The 12,063-nt window shown below is 33.4% G+C and overlaps 1 protein-coding gene across 2 annotated transcripts in view; it reads left to right on the forward strand.

Moving 5' to 3' along the window:
• Nucleotides 1-12,063, forward strand: part of ATRNL1 (attractin like 1) — a 402,177-nt gene that overhangs the window by 160,115 nt on the left and 229,999 nt on the right. The window lies entirely within an intron of this gene.

Here is a 12,063-nt window from a genome sequence, read left to right on the forward strand (position 1 = left end):
CCCTATATTTACTTACCTTCTTTTTTCCACATGCTAAAAGATTATATTTCCATCTATTTAAAAGCAGTCAAGAGTTTTGTAAGTTAGAGAATTAGTGAGTTTTTCTTAATTATTCTTTTCTTTTCAAACATCCTGATCAAAGATTAGTGCCTACAAACTTGACACCTTTGTACCACAAGCTAATTATTCATCTAACCCTCTCTGTCTCTCTGATTTCTATATGTGGCTGGTGCAGAATCAATGAGTATTGGCCAGTTATGACGCTCTTATAAAAGTAATCTAATTGAAAAGGAACTTATTAAATATAAACATATAAATATTTAGCAAGAAGTATAATTCTGTGTGGGGATAACCAGTAGGAATAAACATCTTAGTCCACCTATTAAGGTGAAATTATAGATTCATGAATGGAAAAGCAGTTGGTAGGCAGAAATTGTTAATGAAGGTCTTCTCAAAGGAATAAGGTAAGTGACATTTATGTCCCTAATCATTAGAAAAGAATTCAGGATCAATTAGGGATCCTGGGTTTCCACTTCGTTATGAGTAGCAACGTTTAAACATCTGATTTCTAAAGTCTGTCAAATGCATCTGTAATAATTGTGGGGTTGAGAAAAGATCAGTATACAACTCTGACAGTAAGTGGCTTCTATGAGGGTACGTTGTCTAATTGAACTTGGTTTTCGCCAAAGAGAAAGGATTGCACTCTCTAACTCCTTCCCAGTCGGAAGTTCTTGGAACTCTAGGAATGTTGATTGTGATAACTAACGTTAGAAATGATATTAAATATTTGAGAAGACTAACGTGAAAAGTTTATTTCCCTATTAAACTCAAGCTTCTCAAAATGACTAATTGCTTTTGGTTAATATTATGCAAACTCAATGTAGTGATGATGTTTATTGTATGTTATCAGAAGCTCTGGAAAGCTGGCATTACTTTAATTAAAAAATAAAAATATGAATTTATCTTTTGATTAAAAGACCAAATCTCTCCAAATACATGTTGCATATGGAGAGAACAAGGGTGAACTAGGAAGAGAGAACTAGTCTAGGGACCACTGGGTCCATTTAATCTGTGCTTCTAAATATCTCCAAGTCCTCTTGATACTCCGTCAGTTCAGTGCCCTTTTTCCAAAACCCATCTAGTTTTTGTTAAAGAATATGGCAATAATGTTCGCATTTAATTTGCTACCTATACTGAAATACAAAATTGTCAAAATCTGTCTTGTTGAGAGGTTATCCCAAGTTATAGTATAATACATGTTAAAAAATATTATGAGGCCCCAGCTGGTTTGGCTCAATGGATAGAGCCTGCAGACTGAAAGGTCCCAAGTTCGATTCCAGTCAAGGGCACATGCCTGGGTTGCAGGCTCAATCCCCAGGAAGCAACCAATCAATGATTCTCTCTCATCATTGATGTTTCTATCTCCCTCTCTCTCTCCCTTCTTCTCTGAAATCAATAAAAAATATATTTAAAAAATATTATGAGGAGTTTCCTCAAATTTAATTGTTAAATCTTTGAAGTACGAAATTCTAATGTCTAGAAAACCATTTGTATATTGGTAACCAAAATAAAAATGTCATTATTTAGATAGCTAGCAGAGATCTAGTATTAGATAATAATTTTTATATTATTCAAAGATTGTCATATTGGTTTTAGAGAACAAAAGACTTTTATTTTTAACTACATTAGATGTAGTTTATATGATAATCCTAGTTATAGACTTGATGTGGATGGAATTAAAAATGTGTTTTTTATCTGATCTTGTCTTTATTTAGTTTTAACTATTAGATTAATTATAATATTCCCCAAAGGAAAATATCCCAGTGTTGTTGTTGTTGTTGTTGTTGTGTGTGTGTGTGTGTGTGTGTGTGTTTTAGTGTTGATATGTTAACTTTCTCCACAACCTTAGCAAACCAATTATTGTAAACCTCAGAGGCCCCCTGTGATTAGTTAGAAGGATAATTTATCTGTAATAGTAAATGAAAATTATTTAAAATATTTTTCTTCTTAGTATTTCTGTAATTTTATAACAGGAATTGTGCTATTTGCGTTTCTAAATATAAGGACTATTTTAAAATGAAAATAATCTCTGGACATTTAAAAATATATTGTGTTAATTCAACCAGGCATATTGCTTTTTTAAAAAACTGAAGTTTTGGCTTCTCAGAAGCACACAAATGCTTTTTCTGTGGTATAATTTTAATATCGGAAGCTTTTATTAATGTTATGTGCCTTTTGAATAGCACCCCTGAGAATTCAGTGTCTCTTCAAAACAGAAAAATGAAACTATGAGGGACTTCAATTTTAATATTACCCATTTCATATAGGAGTCCCAAACTCATTTCTAGGATAACTCTATAAAGAATATGAAATTTGGCAGGTATATGGACAAATAAATGAATATTGACTATTGGAAATATTTCAGTACAGTAGAAGGATGAATTTTTATAGCTTGAAAACATTCGTTTTTATTGCCACATTCAATTTTAGGTAAATAATTATTACATTACAAATACATTTGTTAGGAGAAAGTGTATGTTAAAAGGGTTCACTTGTATTGTCAGGCTTTAAAATATTCATTTTCAATGGAAATTTATTTTTAAGATCTATTACAACTCTCCTGCACATTTTATAATCACACAGCATAAAACCTATATTTTGATTTAGCATTATTAATCTGAAATTTGAGTTAAAGTTAGTAAACTAAAACTTATAAACTACAGGTAGGATTTTCTAAAGGCAAATATATGATTTCCTTTTTTTTTTTTATGGGCACAAAATCAGAGAAGTCATAATAAGTTATACTTTACAAAGGAAATGCTGTGGGTTAATAAAATATCTGTGATGCTATATTTGTGATAATTGGGTTATCATCTAAGTATTATTAATGTAATGCAATGTTTTACAAAATGAGTTATTCTACCTCTTAGACACCAGCTTATGGAGAGTGAGGGGAGTAATGAGAAATATTATTTTAGGTGGAGAAACTAAAATTAATTAGGTACTGTGTGAAACTTCTTTTACAATATCTCTGGACTTTAAGAATATCATTTATGTAATGTTTAGCATTTTAATATCTAGATAAAGTTTTCCTCAAAGTATGTTCTTTTGTTTAAAAATAGAAGGCAAGTTTTTAAGCCATTATTAAATAACTAGAGGCCCAGTGCATGAAATTTGTCCTCTCGCAGTCCAGGAGTCCTCGGGGGATGTCTGACTGATGGCTTAGGCCCACTCTCCCCGGAAAGCAGGCCTACGCCTGCAGTCAGACATCCTTAGTGCTGCCAGGGAGGCCGGTAAGGCTCCCTCTGCTGCCACTGTTCTTGCCAGCTGTGAGCCCGGCTCAGGGCTTCTTGCTGAGTGGTGATCCCCCTGTGGGAGTGCCCTGACCACCAAGGGGCAGCTCCTGCATTGAACGTCTGCCCCTGGTGGTCAGTGCGTGTCAGAGCGACCTGTTGTCCTGCCATTTGGTCGATTTGCATATTAGCCTCTTATTATATAGGATATGCTCATATAAATGTCTATCCTTAGCAGTTAATGGCCTCACTGTTAACATTTTTTTTTATAGTTTTCTCTTACTGTATTGCAAAATATAATGACTACCACTGTTTTAATTTTTTCACTTTATCTTGTAAGGCTAAAGATTACCTATTTATATTATCACAGTTTTAAAAATTAGCATAAATCTACTTAAAAATTATCTGAGCTGAGAAGTCCAGTATGTGTAAGAGCATAAGATTTGAAAGTTAACTGATTCGTGCTTGTAAACTTATTCCCAGCTATCTTACTGTAGATGTAATGTTTCCATTTTGTTCAATTAAAGATAGGTATATTAATCTCTTCAATATTTCAGAAAGATAGATCAGTGCTGTGGATATAAAGAAAAGACATGCACTCCAGTTTTAGGGACTTTATAGCTTTAAGGTTTTGTCAATAAGATACACACACATTTGTACAGTTCTCAAAGGAACACCTCAATTTATCTTATTGTGGTGGCATAAGGAGAGAGATAGTATATTAAAATGTTTTCTGAAAAGTGTATTAGTAATGGAAATGAATGTGAACTGTTGCATAACTGTACATAGAATTAATTTCAAAAAGAAGAACATTTGTAGAGGTTTTACCAGTATATGTGTATGCTTTTATGCTAAATATTTTTTTAAATCTATAATTTAAATTTACATGGGCATTCTATGTATTTGCCCAATTTGACAATCCTGTTTTCAACACAAATATTCAGCTGGTGCTGAGAGATGGCTCAACCCCACAAAATCCACATGGATGAGAGAGCAAGGAAGGACTAATTCTCCAAAGTAAAATTTTGATTTGTTTTTAAAACAAGGGAGACTTATACTGGGTAAGCAAAAATAAAAGGTGTTTACTCTGAGTATTATCTATCAAATAAAAAGAAAAACTCCTTGACTCAATTTGATTTCTAGCACTACATTCTAAATGCATTTGCCCACCTTCTTTTCCAAACTATGTTCATGCAAAGATATTTGCATAGGGCTTTTTGCATGTCAAAACAATGTATGGCATTCAGAATGGTTCTTGAAATAATGCTGTTATAATGGGATATTATGTAACTGAAAACAAGAATGAGGCAGTATGTGTAAAATGAAACATTTGATCTTATATTCAACAAATATTTATTGAACAACTTTTGTTTCAAGCACATTTTTAGATGAACACAGCAGTGAACAAATCAAACAAAAATCATGGCCCTCAAAAGGTTACACTATCTTGCCTGACCAGTGTTGCTCAGTGGTTATGGCATTGGCTTGCACACTGCAGGGTTTTGGCACCTCGGTTGAAGTTTCTCTTCCCACCCCAGGTCAGGGCCCACGCAGGAGGCAACCAGTTAATGTTTTGTTTTGTTTTTTCTCTCCCCCCACCCATTCCCTCGAGCTCTCCAATGGGAAAAATATCCTCAAGTGAGGATTAACAACAACAAAAAGAATTTATAGATCTTAAAGATATGTTTCTTAGTGGGTAATAATTATAAGTTTCCAGTTGTCTAAATCATACACACACACACACACACACACACACACGCATGCACTCACTCAAATGGTACACATACATGCATTATATACATGGCAATTTTAAGAGAATCACCAGGATTATCTCTGGTTTCTGGGAATGGTAATGGGTTAAGAAAGATGATTGTATTCTTTCACAATTGTAACAAACAAATAACTAAATTTTAGGAAAAGATCTAACATTTTGCAGTTGGGCATTTTACTAAAATAACATTTAATTCTCACGTTAGAATATATATATATAATTTCCCTTTTAGCTATGTGTAAGAAATTTGAGATTTGACTGCAATGCCTCAAAGCTTATAATTATAAATGGAAGAGTTGTGATTTTAAATTGAGTCTGTGAGATCCCAAAATTCAAACTCTCTGAATCATATGAAGATCATAAAAAATAGCCTGAGTTTCAGCAGGTTTGATTCAATAATTGAGCACTTGTAGTATAGCCCATGAATCTGTTTGTGGCAGGGGAATATGCTGTATTTTATCTAATACTGTGACAAAGTCGATCATTATTTGATGTAACAGAAAGAACACACCGTGCCAATTAAATTATGGCGCTGTACTCTCTACCACTAAGAATGGTTCTCTTATACTTACTGAAAGGACTTTTAGAGAGTTTCTTAGATACAGATTTCATTATATCATTCACATATATACACTGAAAGGAGGGTTGAAGCAAAATAAATTAGGTAAGCTATTAATAAAACTTGTTCACATTCACAGACCAACGTTTCATAAATCACTTTTTGCCTCGGATAAAAATGTTTCGTGTGCTTCACATGTTATCACTGACTACAGTAATCAAGTTTGTGTGTGTGCTGGCAAGAACAACTCTATCATAGCTGCCATCTGGCCAACAGTGGTTGTACGATGTCATCGACTGTGAGACACATTGGGTTTCAGAGATATTAAAATGTGAAAACAAAATGTGTCTTGTAATCAGTAAAATGTGGTAGGGCCTATTTGATAAGGTTTGTAGCACTAAATCAGTTAATGCATGCAAAGCACTCTCCCCGCTGCCTTTTGCTTGTCATACTTTAACAAATGGTAGCTGTTTTTATTATTGATATCTAATATAAAGAATGGTTATCATTTTATTTATGCATTAATTTATTAGTAAGAGCAACTCTTATTATTTATGAGTTTTCTCCTTCTCCATACTGACTCTGACACAGTAGTTCTCAACCTAGTAGGCCCTAGAATCACCTGAGGATCTCAAAAATATATATTTCTGTATCCCTGAGTTCCCGTCACTGTTCACCCACACCACACTATACATCAGAATTGAGCCTCAGCTTGATGTGTCTATATTCAAAGCCCACATTGATTCTAATATGCACCACTGGCATTGAAACTCTGCTTTGGCTCCTACTCTTAGAAAGATGGAAAACCACAAGTTAAGTGGATCTGATTTTAAACTGATGATTTTGATTGGAAACAGACTGTAGATGGATAATTGTGGACACCAATCTGCATTCCCGCCAACAGCACACAGAGGCTCCCTTTTCCACACTTCCTCGCCAACAGAAATAAAATGTAAAGAAAAAGCGTAACATTGAAAATCGAGAGAGAATGGAGGTGCTGACTTCCAGATTGGCAGCAGGAGAAGCTCCGTGCAACCAGAACAGAAAAAAAAAGCAAAAAAAAAGCACAAAAAAAAAAGCCTTAATTGGTGAAAAAGTATTTTTAAAACAAATATCTCTTTTAAATCTATGGAAACTGTTCTAAGTGTATATAACCAACAAAAAATTATTCAAGAAATTGTACTAAATCTCAGTTTAAAGAAAAGTCTGTAGTATTGGAGCTATGATCTGCTATCTGCCTATTTCCTCTCAATCCAGCATTTCTCATCCTTCATCCCAACCCAGCCCAGTTTTGTATCCCAGAGCTTCTATGCCAGGCGAAAGCTGCGGAGATCGGAGATGGAAGGCTCTCTTCCTTCACCAAGATTACGGCACTTCCCAGACTGACCTCCAGCTCCATGGTGATCCCTGTACAAACACCAACTGGCTCCACTGTGGAAATTGATGAGTAGAAAATAAGAATTTATTTGTCAAAGTTCAAGGACTCTGAATAGCCAAAACAATCTTGAGAAAGGAGAACAAAGTCAAAAGATTCTTTTCCTGATTCAGCCTGCCAGAAAGCTCAATTTGGTTTGCCCTTGACATAAAGATGGACGTATAGATCAATAGACTAGGATTGAGAGCATAGAGATTAAACCCTTACATTTACAGTCAATTGATTTTTTCTAAGGTGCAAAGACAATTTCATAGGGGAAAGATTACTCTCTCAGCAAATGATGCCGGGCAACTGGATAGCCACATGCAAAAGAATGAAGTTGGACCCAGATCTTACTCTATCCATAAAAATTAAGTCAATAACAATCAATATACCTGCATGTAAGAGATTAACTATAAAATCCTTAGAAGAAAAGGCAGGAATACATTTTCCTGACCTTGCAAGGTCTTCTAAAATATTAAATAATAAGCTTAAGCAACGAAAGAAAAAAGTCAACGAATTCATCAATATTAAAAACTTGTACATCAAAGAACAACAAGAAAGTAAGAAGACAGCCTAAAGAATGGGCAGAAATATTTGCAAATCATATATCTGAAAAGGCACATGTGTCTAAATATATAAAGAAATTTTATAATTCAATAATAAAAATTATTATTAAAGAGAGACAAAGGATTATGAATAGTCACTTCACAACATAAGATGTATATTATAAATGGTCCTTATATACATACAAAGATGCCTAGCAACATTAAGCATTAGGGAAATAGAAAAATAGATAAATACCACTTATACCTATTATGATGGTTAGGACCAGTAATAATATATGTAATTATTACTAATAGTCATCAATATTAATTAATATCATCAATAATAAGTGATAATAACAAATGAAGTGGCACTAGTTGGTTTTTCTCAGTAGATAGAGCGTTGGCCTGTGGACTGAAGGATCCTGGGTTTGATTCCTGCGGAGGGCACATGCCTGTGTTGCAGGCTTGATCCCTAGTAGGGGGTGTGCAGGAGGCAGGTGACCAATGATTTTTCTCATCATTTATGTTTAGAAAGAATTTTTCTATTATCTGCTTTTGAATTACTTTTCTTAGCTAATATCTTTGGCAAAGCAACATCTTTTATCTTTTTGTGAAATGATAGAAATCTAATTATTCTGCATGGTAGTAACATATAGGGTTTGACCCATTGAAAGTTGAGTGTATAGTAATAATGTTATTAATATTCCATATTCATTCAGATTTTGTAAAATGTTTAAATTCCAGAATTGCCCCCATTTAAAGAATGTGCCACACGTTTTAGTTCTGTGTTTGAGCATCCAGCCTTCTACCACTACGGGCCCCCTACATTGTGCTTTTCCCCCTGACCTCATACTGCTAGCACTTGGGCATATGTATAGACATTTAATACTAATTTAGAATTAAGCAGTATGTCAGTAATTATTCTTAATTTGATCACATTGGCCTATAGTCCTAACAGTACATATAATTTTATGAGCTAAAATTTCTTTCTTTTTCTTTATTTTTTAATTTAATTTAATTTAATTGTTTAAAGTATTACAAGTAGTAGTGTGAACTTTTAAAATATATTCTGTGGATTATAATTTGAAAGAACAATCTTCTCCCGCCAAAATGCTTCTACTATGACTTTAACATAATTACTATAACGCATTTCTTATTAATTGTCCAAAGATTAGGTTCGTCATCCAACACTATATAGTTACCTTAGTCATTTACCTTGTGTTTTAATTTTAGAATAAACGTGCCCTCCCAGTAATATCTCGAAGAATTGGTTTTCTTAATAACTAAACTATATTATAAGGAATATTAAATATGTAATAAGTTGAACCATCCGGACATTGTGTACCCTCCATCACGAATAGTGGTTCACTATAATAGGGATTCTCAACCAAAGAGAACATTTCAAAATAGTATAATTTGGAAAAGCTGACTCCAGTTGATTTTGATGTTCTCTTAAGAGAAGGAATTCTGCCTTTTTTCTCATCCCCAAGAATCACAGCTGTACTGAAAGTAATATCAAATTGACAGTTGACATGTACTGTTGTTATCTAAAAATTATCTAGTATTCTTGCTGTATAGTGTATTGTATTTATTTATTTTTAAATTACTTTGGTATCAACATAATTATGATCTAATTTGATTTGTTATAATTCACTAAAATGATTAATATATTTTAATCATGACATTTAGGTTATTAGAATATATTGAATATATTGAACTTGCATGCCATTAGAGCATGAATCTAATATTGCAAATGTTAACTATTTTGGTATATTAATTACTTTGATTCTGAAATCCACTGTTATATCAGTGCCAATACTTTGAACAAGGTCTGGCAATTAGAGCTTTATTTTTTACTAGAGGCCCAGTGCATGAATTCTTGCACCAGTGGCCTGGCCTGCAGGATTAGGCTGAAACTGGCTCTTCGACATCTTCCAATAGTTTCATGATATATCACATTTTGGCTATTTTTTAAATATTATTTCTCTTTACTGTTTATTTCTACAGTGGAATAATGCACTAAGAAAATTCTTTCAAAGAGATTTTTGTAAGAATTCCAGGATACTGTTCTAGCTATGTAATTCTGGGAAAACCAGCTCCAGTGTAGTGCCTCTTAAAAACTCACGGCTCTTACTCAAGTTTATAATAATCACATAGGGAAAATTACTAAGGAGTTCAGTAAAAAAGTTGAGGCACACCAATCTACATTATAATCTTAGAGAGCTAAATTCAAATATTGGCAAACTGCTTTAGACTATGCTGTACTCCGAGGAATAAATGGAAAGTAATAATAAAAATTGGCTTCTGCTACTTTTCCCTTCATTTAAATGTAAAAAGTCATTCTGTATAAGTAACTGATTTTTATGTTGGTATAGAAAGACTCTACAATTGTATTGTCATTATATCATTCAATTTTAAATTTGTACCAAAGCATTGTGTTCAAGTCTGTTACAGACTTTTGGTACTCAGACACTAATCTTCCACATAGTACATTTAGAGCCATAAGCAACTCCTGCCTTTGTCCTAATTCCTTGATTAGGTAACTGACTTGTAATGATTTTTTTTTTTTAATTTCTTTATTGATTAAGGTATTACAAATGTGTCCTTATCACTCCATTACCACTCCATCTCTCCCTACCCCCCACTCATGCTGACTTGTAATGATTTGAAGCACAGTCTCTCCAACTGCTAATTTAAAGTACAGTGGCATCTAAACTTAAAATCCACACAGGGTCAGTATTTTCAAATAAAATAGATTAGATTATAATTAAAAATCCAGAAGTCATCATTTATATTGAAAATTTTCCTTTTGACTGTCTTTATATTATTTTAAGAATATGTTTTCATTGATTGAATATATCCCATTTGTCATTTTAATATGTAATCAATATAATTTTTTTTTATTGTCTAAAGTTTTACATATATCTCCTTTCTCCAATTGACCCCCAGCCATTCCACCCTGGGCAAGCCCCCACTGCCCATGTCTGTGTCCATTGGTTATGCTAATATTGACTGTCTTTATTTTTTAAATTATTGGTTTCTCTCAAATTTTGCTATTAGTATCAAAGTCTATTTTTCTTAAAAATGCCAAGTTATTAGTGTAGAATAATATTAATTTCAATAAAATATAGATTAGCAAGATTCTACTTAGTGTATTTCTTTAAAGGTGCCTCACTAAAAATATTAAGTCTTTATTTCTCTTAATACATCCTGAAGTACTGCCATTGTGGACTCTAGTATGGTTTCTTATTGAAACATTATCTTGACTTTCAAAAAACCATGCATAATTATTTAAGCAATTATATTGAAGGCCTATAGTTTTCTAATCAAAATGATAAAAATACATTATTCTTAGAAGCTGGTTTTGTATTATATTGCTGAATATAAAAAACCTCAAATAGATGTGAACAATTTATTACTTTCAGAATAGTTATTTGCCTAATAGATGAGCTAACATGAATTAAGCAGTAAATCAGTTTTGCTTCCTTTAGATAATTAGTAATTTACATATAACCTTTGGCTATTCTTTTATCTTAGGGTATTGATAAAAGTTGCATAAAATTGTTTTCTACATAGAAAATGCTTTGAAATGCAAAATCTAATTAAAATGCACTATTATTTTAGGACAATTGAGTTACTAAATGATACTATTGAGACTCCCATGAATCTTTGAGGAATCTGAATGGAGTGTAAGGAGCTAAATTATAACCCTTATGGACTACTGTAGGTTATCTTATCAATCAGCTGAAACACGTGGAACTGCCAAAGTTCTTAGAGTATTGCATTTTAATATATATACTGTACTTAGCAATAATGCTATTAGCACTACATTATGCTACCTATGCTATTTCATGTCAAGGTGTACATTAAAAAGATAAGTTTGTAAGACACATTCAAATAAGTGGGTAAGGCTGATTATGAATGCAGCCCCCGGGCAGGGGCTCTGACATTGTGTCCTGTAAGCTGCTCAGGAAATGGGGACATTGCCCGGCTGGTGTGGCTCAGTGGTTGATGTCCACTTATGAATCAGGAGGTCATAGTTCAATTCCTGTCAGGACACATGCCCGGATTGCCATCTCCATCCTTTGTGAGGCATGCAGGAGGCAACCGATCGATGATTCTCTCTTAACATTGATGTTTCTATCTCTCCCTCTCCCTCTCTGAAGTCAATAAAAATACGTTTTTTAAACTTAAAAAAAAAAGATAATGAAGGCATCTACACATTTGCAACCCATTAATTGCACATCAGTTGGTAAACCATGCTTCAATGACTGGCAGCTGAAATCTAGTTTTGGTAAACAGTATACCTATCTGTCAGCAAGTTCCTGCACAATGTCTTATTTACTTAACACACATTGTTTAGCAACTTCCCACTATTGGGTAAAGAAAACTATGTTATACTTCATTGTTTTTAAGTCTTTATTGTTGAGGGTGTTACAGATGTTTCTCCCTACCCCCACCCCCATTTCCACCATCCT

This window comes from Pipistrellus kuhlii, unplaced genomic scaffold (genome assembly GCF_014108245.1).
Source record: "Pipistrellus kuhlii isolate mPipKuh1 unplaced genomic scaffold, mPipKuh1.p scaffold_m20_p_15, whole genome shotgun sequence".
Lineage (NCBI taxonomy): Eukaryota > Metazoa > Chordata > Mammalia > Chiroptera > Vespertilionidae > Pipistrellus > Pipistrellus kuhlii.